Raw genomic sequence first — 17,817 nt, 5'->3', positions numbered from 1 at the left:
TCAGGCTAGATGATCTGTTCAGGTCCCTTCTGACCCTAGCTACTGTGAAACTGTTTTTCAGTCTTTAATTTCACATTTTCACAAGCATTTCACAAACTAAAGTATGTATAAATTTTTAAGATTATATAAATTATATAATCTGTGTCTTCTAAAGTAGGGACTGGGACATCCCCCCCCAGAAAGGCACAGCCAGGCCTAGGGTCAGAGTATTGAATCCCCATTTTCAAAAAGGGGAGGAAGGAGGACCCAGGAAACTATAGGCCTGTTAGTCTTAACTCGGTCCTGGGGAAGCTCATTGAGAAAATTACCTAGGAGCGCATTTGCGAGGGACCGGCAGGGGAGATTATGCTTAGGGGCAACCAGCATGGGTTCAGTAGGGGCAGGTCCTGTCAGACCAACCCGGTTGCCTTCTATGACAAAATCACAAAATCCTTAGACGCAGGTGTCACGGTGGACGTAGTATTTCTGGACTTTAGGAAGGCCTTCGATGCTGTCTCTCACCCTGTTCTCATTTAAAAATTAGGCAACTGTGGCGTCGATGCCAACACAGTCGGATGGGTCGCAAATTGGCTGGAGGGTGACACCCAGATGGTGGTGGTGGATGGGTCGTTTTCAACCTGGAGGGATGTGGGCAGTGGGGTCCCCCAGGGCTTGGTTCTCGGGCCCGCACTGTTTAACATCTTCATCAGTGACTTGGACGAGGGGGTGAAAAGGACCTTGTTCAGATTTGTGGATGACATTAAGATGTGGGGAGAGGTGGGCACGCTAGAAGGGAGGGACAGGCTACAACCAGATCTGGACAGGTTACAGGGTGGGTGGATGAGAATAGGATGCAATTCAGTACTGATTAGTGCAAGGTACTGCACCTAGGGAGAAAGATATGCTGCTGGGTCTATAGACTGGGGAACTCCCTTCTCATCAGCACAGAGGCAGAAAAGGATCTTTGGAGTCATTATTGACTCCAAGAAGAATATGGGCTGACAATGTGGGGATACGGTCAGGAAGGCTAACCACGCCTTGTTATGCATCCACAGATGCATCATGAGCAGGTCCAAGGAGGTGATCCTCCCCCTTTATGCGACATTGGTCAGGCTGCAGTTGGAGTACTGCTTCCACTTCTGGGTGCCTTGCTTCAGGAGGGATGTGTACAGCATTGAGAGGGTCCAAAGGAGGGCCACTCGCATGGTTTCACAGTTTCATAGTTGGTAGGGTCGGAAGGGACCTGAGCAGCCCCCTGCTATGGGCAGGAAAGAATGCTGGAGTCAAATGACCCCGGCAAGGTGTCTATCTAGCCTTCTTTTAAAGACCCCCAGGGTAGGAGCGAGCACCACTTCCCTTGGAAGTTGGTTCAAGAGCCTAGCAGCCCTGACTGTGAAGTAGTGCCTCCTTATCCAGCCTGAATCTACTCTCCATCAACTTATGGCCGTTATTCCTCATTACTCCCAGTAGTGCTCGGGGGAACAGGGACTCTCCCATTGCCTGCTGGTCCCTCTTGGTCATTTGTAGACGGCCACCAGGTCCCCTCTCAGCCTTCTCTTGTGGAGGCTGAACAGATTCAGGTCCCGTAGCCTCCTCTCATAGGGCCTGCCTTGCTGCCCCCTGATCATGCGAGTGGCCCTCCTCTGGACCCTCTTGATGCTGGAGAGCCTTGTGGGCTACTTTATCTTCTGCCTTTGGTCTGTGGATGACTGCACATGACTGAAAGCAAGAAATAAAACATTAGGGAAGTGTCAAGTGCATCTTTTCTGCAGTGGGGAGGGCAGAGAAATGGCAGCAGTGCATAATGCAGGAACTGCAGCCAGTAGTTTGCTGCTGGGAAGAGATGTCGCCTCCATTTTCTTTGCCACCAACATGCATGTCGGGTACTTCTGGGTGCTGCTCCTGCTGGCCAGTTACACGTCTGAGTCTAGGTGATGGTCAAAAGGGAATTTTTCAAGCACCATTTCTCTCCAAACTGTTGCTAACTAGCCAGAGTGAGATGGTAGTCTTGGACAGTTTATCCAGTTTAGAAGAAGAGAAAAGGATAGATATATGGAGCTAAGGAGTTGCATAAGTAATTGATTTAGACACTGAAATGACAAATTGGAACATGCAAGATTGCAATGAGAGAGAGTCGGGAGTCAGTGAGGAAGATGAGTGGAGAGGAGCTGCATAGGTGGTAAATAACAGCAACACAGAAGAGAGTTGGATACCATGCTATTCAGCAGTGGGGAAGGAAAGACTGAAAGCAGAAAAATGGTGAGAGGTAAAAACAATCCTGTGCAATGTAGTATATATAATTCGGTATGAGAGACCCCTGTAAGAGTGGGTAGCTATAAAAGAAACATCATTAGGTACAGTTTTCCGAGAGTCAAAGGATGAAGCTGTGTGTGGCTGTGATTTAAAAAAAAAAAAAAATATTTTTTTAAAGAGATAAAGTAGATGCTCCACAACAAGGGAAGTGAGGGAGTTGGAAGCTGGGTCAAAATTGCCTACAGCAGAACTGTTCAGTCATTTCTGATGTCATCATAAGGGAATTTTAGTTTCCTTTCCCTTCATAGTTTCATAGATTTAGGGTTGGAAGGGACCTAATAGATCTTCTAGCCCGACCCCCCCCGCCAGGGCGGGAGAACAACAAAAACCCCAAAACAAAAACGGGACTCAAGTGAGTCCAGCCTCTTCTTAAAGACCCCCAGGGTAGGGGCCAGCACCACTTCCCTTGGAAGTTGGTTCCAGCTCCTAGCTGCCCTAACTGTGAAGTAGTTTTTGCGGATGTCCAATCTATACCTCCTCTCCATCAACTTGTGCCCATTACTCCTTGTTATGCCAGCGGGCGCTAGGGGAAACAGCGTCTCCCCCAAACCCTTCTGGTCCCCCCTAGTGAGTTTATAGACGGTCACCAGGTCCCCCCTCAGCCTTCTCTTGTGGAGGCTGAATAGGTTCAGGTCCCGCAGTCTCTCACTGTAGGGTCTGCCCTGTTGTCCCCGGATCATGCGGGTGGCCCTCCTCTGGACCCTCTCCATGTTGTCCACATCCCTCTTGAAATGGGGCGCACAGAACTGGACACAATACTCCAGCTGTGGCCTGACCAGCGTCGCGTAGAGGGGGAGGATCACCTCCTTGGCTCTACTCGAGATGCACCTGTGGATGCACGACAAGGTCCGGTTAGCCCTGCCAACCATGACCTCGCATTGTCGGCCCATGTTCATCTTGGAGTCAATAATGACTCCAAGATCTCTTTCTGCCTCCGTGCTCTCAAGTAGGGAGTTCCCCATTGTGTAAGTGTGCTGCTGGTTCCTACTGCCCAAGTGCAGCACCCTGCACTTGTCCGTATTGAAACGCATCCTGTTCCTGTTAGCCCACCCCTGTAACCTATCCAGATCCCTCTGCAATCTCTCACTCCCTGCTAGCGTGCTCACCTCCCCCCAAATTTTGGTGTCATCAGCGAATTTAAACAGGTTACTTTCCACCCCATCATCCAGATCGCTGATGAAGAAATTGAACAGCGCAGGCCCCAGGACCGAGCCCTGGGGGACTCCGCTACCCACCTCCCCCCAGGTCGAGTATGACCCATCCACCACCACCCTCTGAGTGCGACCCCTCAGCCAATCTGCAATCCATCTGACTGTGTAGGCATCTATGCCACAGTCGCCTAGTTTTTTAACTAGGATGGGGTGAGAGACGGTGTCAAAGGCCTTGCTGAAGTCCAGAAAGACTACATCCACCGCGACACCTGCATCCGTGGCCTTTGTGACCTGATCGTAAAAGGCAATCAGGTTGGTCTGACATGATCTCCCCCTAATAAATCCAAGCTGATTGCCCCTTCGTCAACATACACACAGTTTGAAAGGAATTAGAGGGGGGGACACAGCTGGTCTAATGGTTTTAATGCTAGCTTGCAGCAAGTTAGATTGTTTTCAAATTGTTTATGCATGGACCAAAATGTCCTAGGGCACCACTCCAGAACTTATGTGGCTAGACTAATCATTTCAGTATCTATGCTAATACAAAGTGCTGGCCCCTCTTCCAAATGAGATAGATGAGAATTAAGTAGAAATGGTAGTTTTAGAGTGGTGTGATAGCTGTGATGGTCCAGGAATTATGCAAGAGGCAAGGATTTTTGTGGTTGATACCTCTTATTGGACCAGCTATATAGTTGGGATAAAGTTAGACATGTTTTAGAGGGCAAAGTAGTCTTGCATAAATCCTTGCCTCTCGTATAACTCCTGGACCATCATGGCTGCAACATTACTCTAATCGCTACCATAACATGGAAGATACCAAAGTCTGCCACTTAGTGGGAGACCCGAAGAAGAATGCTGTGCATTGGAAAGCATGTCTAACTTTGGACCAACTGTACAGTAGGTCCAATAAAAGATATCATTCCAAAAAAAATTCTTACCTCATTTAAATAAAAAAAATAATGGGCATGTGTGGAAAGCACATCAGCTTTCTTTTTGATCACAAGAATAAACAGTGGAGCTAGTGCAATAACTTATGAAATGTATGCTGTAAAATTTATGTTGTAAAAATCAACATTTGGCAAGATTGTCTGGAATTTAAAATGGAATTAAAAAAAAATTAATGTTTAAAAAAATGGGATATTTTGCTAATACTTATCCAGTAGTCTTGCATTTTGCTCTGTGTAGTCTTTAATTGGCTGAAGTAAACTGTTTTTGATTGCTTCAGTTTAGCTACTTGCCTATTCTGCCTTATGACAAAGGAGGCTAGGTGTAGACATTCAGAAAGATTGATCCACCTCAGGCTATGTTGCATGTTATTCTGTAGTGGCATAGTTTAGATTGGTAGTGAACAGAACACACACCCTTCCTGCTTGGGTGGGGTGGAAGGGCAAATCTTAGATTGGATTAAAAATGATGATACCAAGTCTGCGTGCCAAACTTCTGTTCTGTTATGGGTATAGACTAGTTTCCAATCACTTATACTGGTAAAAGTGTAATGTCTGTACCTGGCCTGAAAGCCGATGCAACAGACAAAAAGCAGTCTGCCTTCTTGCATCAGGAGTTTAAGAGGATTCCTTTGGCATAGTGGATTATAGGGCTATGCAAAATGTCTAAGTGTTTTGTTTTGAAGCTGTTTTGATGCATTTTGAGCTCGAAACAGTGAAATCGAAATGAAACAAAAAGCTTCAAAACAGCTTTGAAACGAAATGAGGGCACTCAAAACGTTTTGAAATGTTTCAAAGCAGCTTGGTGGCAGGAGGCAGGGGAGAGCTAGGGTTGTGTTCTGAGCGCCTTTGAAGCCCCGTGGAGCTGTGCTCTGCCTCCTGCCACCGGGCTGAGCTCCGTGGGGCTGGCAGAACTGCTCTGAGTGCAGGTGGGAGGTGGGGAGAGCCAGGGCTGCGCTCTGCCTCCTGCTGCCGGGCTGAGCTCCATGGGGCTATGGAGCTGCTCAGAGTGCAGCCTGGTGGCGGGAGGCGGGGAGAGCCAGGGCTTCAGTCCAACTGGCTCTGCCAGCCCCACGATCTCAGCCTGGCGGCAGGAGGCAGGGAGAGCCAGGGCTGAACTCCATGGGGCAGTGGAGCTGCTTGGAGTGCAGCCCTGGCTTTCCCCTGCCTCCTGCCACTGGGCCGGATGACAGGCTGCTGCTGCTGCCTGGGGCCAGCAGCAGCATCGGTCTTCCTTGTCGCTGGGCGCAGGCTGCGTCCAGCACTGGTCCCAAGCAGCAGCGGCAGCCTTCTGTCATCCAGTGCAGATCCAGGGGCCCGCACTACCTGGAGGAGTCTGGCACAGCCCCGCAGCTCACCCGGTGGTGCAGGTCCCCGGATCTGTGCTGGATTACAGAAGGCTGCTGCTGCCGGCAAGTGTCACAAGTTTTTCCTTTTGAAGTTTGAGGTGCAGTTTCTGATATACCTCTGGACCTATTTCCTTGGAACTTGGGAGGCTTCATGCCCTCAGAAGGGGCTACCATCCCCACAATTTGCATCCAAATCAGGCAAGAAATGACAGAGTTTTAGGCATTATCATGATTCCCCATTGTAGCCTATGGGCAAAACATTGAAACAGCGAAACGGTTTTGATGAAGCGAAATGGAACAGTGCTTCGAAATGAAATGATGAAATGAAGCACTGTCCTTTTGAAATGGCGAAATTGACATTGAAACAAAATGCTGGTGTTTCGCGCAGTCCTAGGAATATGGTAGTTTTGCTGCTGTTTGAGACGGTAATTACCTTTTTAATGTTTTGATTTAATCTCTTATCTGTAAAGCCTGCCCTTTACTCCTCTTGGTTTAGAATGTATGAACAGGAACTAAAACTACTGTTGTGTCTTTCCCAAGAAAGAAAACTGTTTCTGATGTTGCCAGTACAATTGTTTTAATCAGCCTATTGCTCCTACAGCCAGTCTAAGCCGTCTGTGGATCTGGGAGACCACGTTATACATAGCTTGCGAAAAAAAACTTTTTCAGCACTTTAGGATGTGAAACAAGCTTCCAGAAGTAGTAAAGTTTTTTGCTGGATGAACAGCTTGACATGAAGTTACAGAATGAAGCGGAATACTTTAAAAGAGAGACTGCTCTCCTCAAGTATATTTTCCTGGGACATAGAGTAGTGAGGTATAGAAGGTGGACGTGAGGTTGGAGAGGCTGAACTGTAGAAATAAGATGTTGGCTATAGCTCATTGGTTTCTTTTAAAACTTTCAACTGTTGCACTCTGGAAAGGATATGATTTTTTTTTACTGGCAGTTATAGCTCTTAGGATAGAGAAGGAAGATGCCACTGTTAATGTTGCTTGTGATGTTAGTAGTAGGTCTGGGAAGAAGTTACTGTCACACTACCATTGCAACAATGACCACTAGCTAAAATTCTTCAGTCCCTTCCTGCAAGTACAAACAAGCATTCCCACCATGAATTTGGAAACCGTTCCCAATTAATACTGCTTCCAGTATTGGTTCTGTTTGCTGGCTCTGGAAATGAAGGGCAAGTCTGAGCCATGACTGTGGAAGAAAGGGATATTAGGGATAACAATTTTATGAATACTAACCACAATACTGAATTAGGACACTTTATTTTCATCCTAAAGTGCCTATAACAGGTAACTTGCACAGCTTACAAAACATGCTACAATATTCTTTTTCAAAAGACAGACCCTTGTGTAGCCCAAAGAGTGGGACAAAATTATAAGTTTTTGGCACCATATTAGAAATCTGGAGGCCTGGGTTCTGCTCCTTGCTATGCCACAGATTCCCTCTGTAGCTTTAGGGAAATCATACAGTTGGTTTTCAGTTTAGTGTTGGGATGAAGCTGATCTCTGTGGTATGTAGTCATTGACATTATACTATATGATTAAGTTCAGTAGTATAGAAGAATTCCAAATAGTTGTGCTAAGTGGGACTGACTTGTGTGCAGTCATTAAAACATGGAGTTGATTATCCTCTTTAAAACATGAGTAAAAATATACTATAAATAAAAGGAATTGAAGCCCTTAGGTATTTTTTGAAGCTCTTGCAAATAATGAAAGATTTCCTAATTAAAGAAGTCCAGGTTCTTTTTAGGTCTTTTAAGTGCAGAAAAGAAATGACACTGCAGAAATATCATAATGGTTGGTTGGACATTTGGAAAATCTCCTTGGAAGGTTCATCTATCTTTTTCTGGAATTTTGAAAGATGCCCACGAATGATTTGCTATATGTTCACAGTGCTCTAGAGCAGTGGTCTCCAAACTTTTTTGATAGTGCACCCCATCAGTAAAAATTTTTGAGCATGCACCCCAATATATGTATATTTATTGGGGGCACCACTGAGGGCGCCACTGTCAACCCCTCTGCTGTGGAACTCCTACTCTTCCCTCAGGATACCTTGCGTACCATACGTGACATGTGACTGTCTGACATACAGAGAGAGTGAGGGCACCAGTGTCAATCCGTATATTAAATATTAGTAAAACTTAATTTCTTTCTTATTTTTTTAGATAAAAAATAAATATAAATAGAAGTTCTGATATTTTCTTCCTGCACCCCAATGGATTGTCTTGCACACCTCCTGGGGTGCGCGCACCCCACTTTGGAGACCACTGCTCTAGAGAAGGGGTGGCCAACCTGCAGCACATTTGCCACAAGTGGCATGAACAGCTTTTGTGTGTGTGGCACATGGCAGACTGGGGAAAGAATGGGCAACAGAGTGGTAGATTGGGCAGAGAGCAGAAAGCAGAGTGGCAAGGGAAAAGGATCATAGAGTGAGTGTCGGGGCTAATTTGTGCCACACCTGCCAGAAAAGGTTGGTCTTCAGTGATCAAGGCTATCCTTTAACTGGGCAGGGCTGCCAGCTAGCAGCCTGCTAGTGGTTCACACGTAGCCAGCTGATGGGCCTCAGTAGCTGCTTGTCCCACTGTTGCTCAGTGGGAAAGGGCCCAGAGCTGTGCATTGCTGGTGCGGCCCTGTGAGCTGAGGGGTAGGGTTCCACCAGAGCAGCCCCACACCTAAGTTTGACAGTCCTGTTCTGAATAACTCGTGAAAACGTTTCAGAAGGAGACTTATGATCAGCCTTTCTAAACTACTAAAGCAGTAACATTAGACTTGTACTGTTAAGTAATACATTAACAAAGTACATGAGGAATATATCTGGAACTGTGACTAATGTAAATACAGTTTCTTTAACATTTACAATTAATTACCACTTTTCTAGACATTTCTGCCTGTTAGATATACTGGTATCCTAAACCCTATTAGGTTGCATAATTAATAAAAGTCTTTTGCCCAAAGGAGATATAATAACTGATTAACTTTGCAACCTAATCACTTTTTTCTCCTGTTATGATTTATACAGAATGCATTGTCTTCATTTGATACAACTAAGTGCACTTTAGTCTTGTAAAAGTACCTATTCAGAATTTAAATAAGTCAACTTTTGTGAGCATAAGGCAATATAATGCTGTATTTAACTTAATCCTATATGTCCTTGAATTTTAAAATGACCCCCTAATAATTAGATTCTGTAAATGGAAAATTTAGACGTTGCTTTAATGTTCCATGTATAGAACCTAATTATTGGCAGGTGTTGTTAAATTGTGACCTCAATCACTTACTCTGCAGTAGGGGAAATAGCAAGGCTGGGGTTCAGGGCAAGTGGGCTGATTTCCCCTGCGCGTTGTCCCGGCACGCACACATACCTGCACCTCCTGTTCTCTGCTACTGCCCCCTAGCTGCTGCTTACCTTCATCTCCCAGCTCCACTCTGTCCCAGGCCACTGAAGTGGCTCTGACCCTTGCCCTGTCAGGCAGCACTGAAGCTCCAGCCCTGGATCCAGCTCGGATCTGGTCAGGGCTGGAGTTGATGTAGTTGCTGCTGCTGCCTGCCTGCCTGCCTGCCTGAGGGCTGGAGCCAGAGCCACTATGTGCTGGAATTGAGTAAATACAGTACAGAGCAGTACCTGAGGAAAACTTTCTTTTTCCCATGCTCTTAAGTTATATTTTGCCTGTGATGAAGTGAGAGAAATAACTGGAAAAAAAATGTCAGTGTAGTATTTAGTATATGAAAATCCTGTGTGGACTGATGTATCCCAGTATAATTTAGGTCAAGTTTGGATATCCATGTAAGTTGTATAAGAGTTGGGACTAGCAGCTGTCACAAAGTAGCAGGCACTAGTTGCATGGCTTTCCTGCTAGGTTGCAGGGGAGCAGTTGATGATTTTTGTATTTAGCAAGTGGCTACCCTGGGGTAGAAGCTGACAATTTAAACCAGTTTAATTTACAGCAGTAATTTTTACCCCTTATTCTTTCAGGGTTAATTTTACACTTCATTATGCAAATTAACTTAAATTTAAGAGTTGTGTCATTTGCCTATTATTATTATTTTAATATACTAGTGTAATGCTGAGTATACCATTTCAAATGTCTTGTCTGTTCGTACCTTCTGAAGTACAGGTGGAATACATTGTACCAGGGAATGTAAAGATCTAAGTTCGGATTCTTCAGTACTCTTTAAAGGTTGAACTAAGGCTTCTATTTGGTTTTCCCCAATTCCAGGTGTGAATATTTTTGTATGTTTGTTTTTTATTTTCAGTATAAAGGAGATTTTTTTTCCCCCCCATTTTCTTTATAAAATATGTTCAGTAATCTTGTGAGCTATGAGCCCAAAAATAATTGTGTTAGTACAAGAGTGAGAGAAGTGCATTCTCTCCATTGCATTACAGAACAAGAGATGGGGGGAGTCTGGGCACCAGTGCCCCCAGTCAACTTTCCTAGTATTTCTCTACTATAGGATTCCCTCTTGTGAAGGGTATCACTCTCAGTTCATTTGAAGTCAGCCATGTCTTGTTTGGCTAGCAGGAGCTAGCTCCTTTTTTTTTTTCTCCAAACAAGAAAATGCTATCTACATAATCTATTTTATATTTGGCTTTCAGAAGTAAATGTTTTTGTTGTTTTATGATTGGGGGGAATCTCTTCTGTGCTCAAACTTTTAAAAAAATCTTTCAGTACATAATAGCTTTGGTTAAAGGCTAAAAGAAGGATTAATTGAGAGGTCCACTTGTGTTTTCTTCAGCATTTAATTACTGTAGCCCATATGTTTTGTTTTTTTTCCAATTTGGTCTTCTGGAAGTTGATAAATATAATACAGTAGCAAATATATGCGACTTGGATCCTGTTTTTATGGAGATTGTCTTCCATTTAGAATCCTTTTTCTTTCTTTTTTTCCTCAGAGGAATTAAGTTCTTGATCTGGATATTTCCCTTGAGAGAAGATTTTACTCTTGGGAAAATGCTTATTTATGAAATGGTTTGAAATAGGAAGATGATACTCTTCTAGACTTTTGTGCATGGGTCCCTCTGTGTCTCCTCTCCATGAATGGGACATGCCAGTGTTGTTCTCCAACTAATGGAAAATTCCAGAAGCACCAGCACAGCCTAGAGATTCACTTTGCATCTCACAGTTTTGAATGGTAGAGGAAGGCTCCAGCGTGGGATGACGTGTCTGGTTTGGTTGTTTTGAATAGTAGGAGTGAATGGATGAGAACCATGGCTGGGATTTTTACCTTGTTTTTCGAATTGTTTATAAAACCTTTGTTTTTAATACAAACTGGTTTTAAACTCAATGACTTTAAATTTAAAATTTAGTTTAGAGAATATTCCGTTGAAAGGCTTGCACACTTATAAAATTACTTTCCTTCAGGTCTTAAAGTGCTCATTTAAAAGATTCCTAGAAAGACAAGCAGCAGAAGATGGATGCATAACGTTATGATCTTTTGTGAGACCTTCTGGAATCAGGAACATCCAGTGAAGGTTTTCGGGGGTGGAAGGGGAACAAAGTTCTTGCTTGTAACAATTATTTCAGCAACAGAAAAAACGGGTTTTCAGCCCCAGGCTTTAAACAATCCGTTTGTTTTTTGCCCTAAAATATTCTTAGATCCTGCCACACATGCCAAAATCAGCAACTATGGGCAATTATGGGAGGGATCTGTGTATCCAGTCTTGCTTTTAATTTGGTCCGTACATCACCTAGCTCTAACATTCAGTTGTCTTAAGATACTGAAGCACTCCTCCAGCCTGGCCACTGCCCTTTTTGCTTCATTTACTCCTTGTGATTATCTCGTCTTATGTGAAGTTATGCCTTTTTCTTGATTTGGATGTCTGTATTTTCTTATTACCAAGTTTGTCTGCCTTGTCTCTTGCTACCTCTGTGTTTTTCCGTATACTCCTATTGCTGTTCATGCGACTATTTCCCTGCATGGCTTTCCATTCTTTCTCTAAGTTTTTGGTTCCTGTACTCCTTTTTTTTTCTCCTTCTCAGAATATTTTTCTGTGAACTCCTGAATGTCTTTCTCTCGCCAGTTTCCAGTCTCGTTTTCTCCTGTTTCCACTTCTTACTATCAATTTTGTCACTGTTTGTAACAAGCAGTGTATATTGCATAGTCAAGTGTTTTCTCCTGGTGTGATCTTACTGTTTATAACATTTTTCCAGTTTTTGTCTCACCTGGATATAGTCAATTTGGCTTGCCACTTTTGTAGGCAAGTTTGTGTTCCTCTTATTCTTATTTTTCCTCTTAAATGCTCTTGTAATGAACAGATCTTTACACTCTGCCATTTTGAAGATCCTTTTTTTTCTTCCTTTTCCCTCACCATTCCCAGTACCTTCACGAACATCAGAAAATCTGGTTTTACTAGCATGTTGAGTTAGTTTGCCCCTGAATGATTTCCTCCCCCTTCAGTGCTTCTTTTTCTTCATGACTGCATCTTCTTTGTGGTGCCATGCATTTTTAGCTGCAAGGCTTGCCATCAATCAGCTTAATATTTGGTGAATTCACTGTTCAGAATGAGTCTCAATCTTTGTGCAGTAACCCTTCTAAGAATATTTTAAAACTGGCATCTGGTTCTTTACCACTACCGCTCTTCCACTTGGTCTTCTGAACACATCCTGCTTAGAACTTGTTTTTTTGGAGTATCTGCTAATTCCTGTCTCTTTCTTGTGAGGCTTTCAGCATTTCACATGCCTCTTTTGAATTCTTGGCTCCCTTTGAATCGACCTTGACTGTGACTCCTATTTCTTTAGCTACAGCCATGGACTTTGAAGTACCAAGTACCTTTTGCCCATTTCTCACAACAGTCAGACTCTGGAAACATAAATTCTGTTGTCTCCATAATTCTGTTGTCATGGACAGATCAGCTGACTTTCGTTTTCAAACTGCAGTTTTAGGCAGCACCTGAGTTTTGAGATTTTTTTGTTTTCTATTTTAACACTTGTTATTTCTGATCCAGCACCACTAGATTTCTGTACAGACTTTTTTTGAAATTTGTGCAATAACTAAAACATAAGATAGTCCACAGTGGATTGTGGGCTTGTCCGTAGGGTCATTGCTGGAGAAACTTCTGCAAACTTGAAAGTTATGAAGTTCCCAGTTAACTATAGTAGTTAAGGTTTTTATAAGTATTATATTTAGAACTGAAACTTAAAGAGTGTTTTTCCTGGTATTATAACATTTGTACCGGTAACTTTTACAGCTTTTCTCTAACTGGAGGACCAGCCATTCATTATAACTTTTCTATTGCCTTTGGGGTATTTTACTTAATCATATGAGAACCCTTATCAAAAACAATGTTCCCAGCTAGTATTCTTAACCTGGTACATGCTGAAATTCTGTGAAGGTAATGATATAAAATTTCTGGTAATAATGAGGAAGCTGATGCATGCAGTGTAAACACAGATTACAAGTATGAGGTTCTTTGTGGGGTTGGTTAACATGAATTGGAGGGGCCACAATAGACCATGCTAGAGCAGTGTTTCAGAAGCTTGGGCTTTAAAATTAAATCAGACTTCTTGTATTGTGCGCTATCCTTTCTTTTTCTGTCCTTCCCACATAAAGGAGGAATACTGAACTAAATTAGTTTTACTATATTAAAACTTTAAACAGTGAAAACAACTCTTCTGTACTTGGTATCTTTATTTGTGCTTAAAATGAAAGTAAGGAAATTGGTTGTGTACATGAAAAAAACATTACATAAAAGCTTTGTGCTGCTTAAATTGAAGGTTTGATACCTGATCGTTGCACTGGCAGTTGTGGTTGCTGTGGGAACTTCTTGTTATAACAGTCCTATTTTTAAGATGCTTTCCTTTACCTTTGACTTGACTTTTATTTATTTATTTTTAAAGAAGATAGTGCCATAACTGTTCGTATCCAAGGTGGAATTTAAAGGGCTAGTATCATTTCATTAGTGTGAGTAGTAATTGGACTTTCAAAATTATATAATATATATATGCTTGTTGTAGGGTTTTGGATATTAAAATGTTGAGGGGAAAGAACACAATAGTAAGTATATAGTGATGTAAGAGGTGGCCACTTAACTGCTTTACTCTGAAAAGGCTGGATTTAAAGACCAAATATTTCATTAAAAGAGGGGGCCAGGGGAGTGAAATGTGCAAAAGTCAAACCTCACTGAGCATGTATCTACCCGTTTATGTATTCTAGGACTAAAACAGCTACTGTGACAGACCCTGGATTCTGTTATGCATTTTGAAGAAGTTGGATAGATTACATCTGGTTCTCTTTTCAGCCTTTTAAGTGTTTCTTTAGGGCCTCAAACATTCATGGCCACTGAGGTCTAGGAGGGGAGAAAGCAGAGTTCAAAGTCAGAAAGAAGGGAGGAGTCAAAACACTTGGATCTCTTAGCTGAAATTATTATATTATTTCAGGGCAAAAATGAAGCTTACAATTGTTAGTTCTAGAGTTGATGCAACTATGGGGGAATAATCAGAATTGTATATTAGTTGGTTAATCAGTTCAATTAGGTTTCAGCTGAAGGGCCAAAACAGTCTTCAATTATGTCTACACAAATGTCATTGAGGAAAATGTAAGCTGCTCATGTGGAAATGGGGCCAAATTTTATCATGCAGAATATCTTATTTCTGGCAATACACGTGTCTGAAAACGTCCTGTTTATTGTGCATTTCAGAATTTGAAGAGCTGAAAATATATGTTGAAAATATTAAGTAAATATATAACATTGAGATATAAAAGGTACAAGTTTGTAGTTTCTTTTCAGAAAAGAACTGTACTTCAACTGTGCGCTTTGTTAATGATACAAGTTAAGCCTGATTTTTTCATTTCAGAGAGAATTATTGAGCAACAGAAGGTGACTAAAACAATATCTAGCTTCATATTTAACTATCTTTGTGTACTGTTTTTACATAATGGCTAATTTCAGAATATCCTCATTTTTGACACTTCTCAAGCTAAGTTTTTGATACATAATTGTATTGACTTCTGTATACACGTTTTTCATTTTTTAAGCCATATTTCACAACTGAAATGAAATTAAATACAAGATAAAACTTTTTTGAAAGAAAATGATGTTCTATATTTTAAACCAATTAAAAATTTTGTCCTCATAAATTTTTTTTGTCTGAAGTTAACGTTTTAATAATCAATTGAAACTGAATTAAATTATCAATTAAAATCGATTAAGCAGAATTCATATTCAAGTGGCAGTGAAAATAAATTGGTTATGAGGTTTTAATAGATCTTTATACGGTTTCTAATTAGTTTGTGACACACATTAAACTGGATATTTGTTGGAAGATGACTGGATACAGGCTCTTGTTGCTCATTAGACCTCAGAGAAAATAAATAGCTCAAGTTGCTATGACTGACCCTCGGAGTGGTGAAAAGACCTGAAATATGTAGTACAGGGCTGTCCAGCTAGTGTCTTGTGGGTCTCATGTAGTCTGCAGAACCCAACGGCTCCCCCTTCCCACTGTTAAGGAGGAAAGGGGCTTGGGGCTCTGCACATTTGTTATTTAATATTAGAGTGGTGTTAATAACAACAGTCCAGAGTAGGAAGCCTGGAATTAATATAGGATTATATAAGAGACTATATTGTATATGTACAATATCACATTATTGATACTGTTTTTTGGTAACAGTTTCAGCCAGTGTTGGGAGAAGAGAACAAGTTCCCTAATTTGACGGAAAAATAAACTAGCCTAAATCCAGGAACTAGTCCATGAGCAGGGATCCAAGTTTTCTTGTTTCCCCTGGAAAAACATGGATTTTGGCAGATGACAGTAAGGAGCAACAGTCTCAAGTTGCAGCAAGGGAAGTTTAGGTTAGACTTTGGGAAGAATTTTCTTACTAGGAGGGTAGTTAAACACTGGATCAGGTTACTCAGAGAGGTGGTAGAATCTCCATCCTTAGAGGTTTATAAGACCTGGCTGCGCAAAGCTTTGGCTGGAATGATTTAGTTGGGCATGGTCCTGCCTTGTAGGGGGTTGGACTAGATGACCTCCTGAGGTCAACCCTAATTTTCTATGATTCTGTGATTTTTCTCCTTTTCCAAGGAGAAAAAATTGGGAAACCACAGGTTTCTCCTTGCAGGCTGGCAGAGTTCCAGTCTCAAGGAGCTGCAGGGAGCTGGAGGAGGGTGATTGCAGGCAGGAGGCCACACATGCACGTGGCCAGCAATGCAGCCAGGTAGCGTGGTGGGGAGCAGCTCCTGCAGCTTCCTGCAGGTAAGTCTATGGGGGGAGGGGAGGCAGAGGCAATGTGTGTGGGGGCATGGCGGGGCATGTGCCCCTCCCCCAAACTTCTGTAAGAACATCAGGGTATGGGGCTGCAGCCTGGCCAGACTGGCACCAGGCAGGAACTGCATCTGTGGCCCAGTAGGTGGGAACTGGTACAGGAGGGTGGAGCAGAGTGGGGTGGATTGGTGCTGCTGCCACTGCTGCTGGGAGCAACATGCCATGCCACCATGGCCACCATGCTGCGGTGCCCCCTGCCCACCTGGCAGCAGCAGGGGGCACAGCTTCACGCTGTCTCTGCCGCAGTGCCTCAGCTTTGCAGCATGGCAGTGGATCTCTCAGTGGCAACAGCCTGGGGTATTCTCTCCCACCTCCCACTGCTGGGCAGGTAGAGGGTGCCTCACTGTGGTGGCCATGGTGGCATGGCACTCCCTCCTGTACTGGGTCCCACCTGCTGGGCCATGAAGGCAGCTCCTTCCCAGTGCTGGTTTGGTTAGGCTGTAGCCCCATACCCCACTGTGGGCACAAGGATCTGTTACTGAGGTACATGCACCTCCAATGCACACTGGTGGGGGGAGGCTATGGGTCAGGAGTGAGGTGGGTACTAGTAGAGCTGGAGGGGGACTGTGTGTCAGGAGTGAGGGGCACTGGTAGGGCCAGGGGGCTGTGGGTTGGGAACAAGGGGCACCAACCAGCAGGGGTTGGGGCGCATGGGGGGGCTGCGGGTCAGGAGTGAGGGGGCACCGACAGAGCTGGGAGTGGTGGGGGACTGGGTTGGGAGTGAGGAGTACCAGGGGGGCTGGGGGTTGGGACTGAGGAGGCATTGTCATGGGCAGGGGCCAGGGCACCGGAATATCAGCACTGCTCAGAACCACAAAGCAGCAGGGGAGAGAGCTGCAGCTGGACTTGCATCCTGGTGAGTGAGGGGGCAGGGCTAGCTCTGATTTTTCCATGATGATAAAACCCCAAATCAGATGCCAAAATATATAGGTATATAGAATTTATTTTATTATAATGGTAGGCTTACTGGTAGGCTTCCAAATTACTTTAAAATTGTAAATCAATAGAATTTTGTGTTCAACTAATGTGTGTGTGCATATGAATGGCATTTAATTTTATCAGAGAATTTATGGGGTTTTAACCAAGAAAACCAGGATCCCTGATCATGAGTAACTTTAAACCCCACTTTTTAAATTTTTCCTTGTCCACACTAGCTGGCATAACTCATCAATACAGTTCAGTGGTCCATTTGAAAACGTTTTTTACTCTGTGAGTAACTTGTAGCCTAGTTGGTTTAAAAAAAAGATGCATAGAATAGCGTATAAGAAACACTTGCAGGAAAGTGTTTTTACCCTGGGAAGTAGATTTTAGTCTCTTATTAAAATTAGATATAATATCTAAATATTACTATTCCTCTGATTTTAAAGGAATATTCCAAACTACTGAGGGTGTTTTAGAAGCTGTGATTTTTTAAATAAAAATCTTGTATACAAAGATCATTTCTATGCATCACTTGCCTACATAGTTGCCCTACTTTGTAACTCAAGTATTCCAGCAAATCACAAGTTTCTTGATACCATTATCAAAGGCAGTGGTGACATGTAGCGGGTACACGGGGGTGCATGTGCACCCCCCTGAGAGTGCTGGTGTTGTGCTCTTCCTACAGACAACAGGCAGTAGGGGTAGGCAGGAGTGCTGGTGCACTCTCTGCGAGCGCTGCGTGTAGGCTGTGGCCACTTCCAGGAGTGCCGTGGCTGCTTTTGTGAGCCGCGCAGCCGCTTACCAGTGGGTAAGTTTTGCCGCGGTGGACTCCCTGGCCCCCGGTCACTGATGGGTCACTGGAGGGGGCATGTGTGCCCCCCCCTCCCCCCCCCCCC

General features: G+C 43.4%; 1 protein-coding gene across 10 annotated transcripts in view; it reads left to right on the top strand.

Moving 5' to 3' along the window:
- The window catches only part of ENAH (enabled homolog (Drosophila)), a 258,824-nt gene that overhangs the window by 41,704 nt on the left and 199,303 nt on the right, over nucleotides 1-17,817 (top strand). The window lies entirely within an intron of this gene.

The sequence above is a fragment of the Gavialis gangeticus genome, unplaced genomic scaffold (assembly GCF_001723915.1).
Source record: "Gavialis gangeticus isolate Ggan-Ray unplaced genomic scaffold, GavGan_comp1, whole genome shotgun sequence".
NCBI lineage: Eukaryota > Metazoa > Chordata > Crocodylia > Gavialidae > Gavialis > Gavialis gangeticus.
This window is presented reverse-complemented; position numbering and strand designations above follow the sequence as displayed.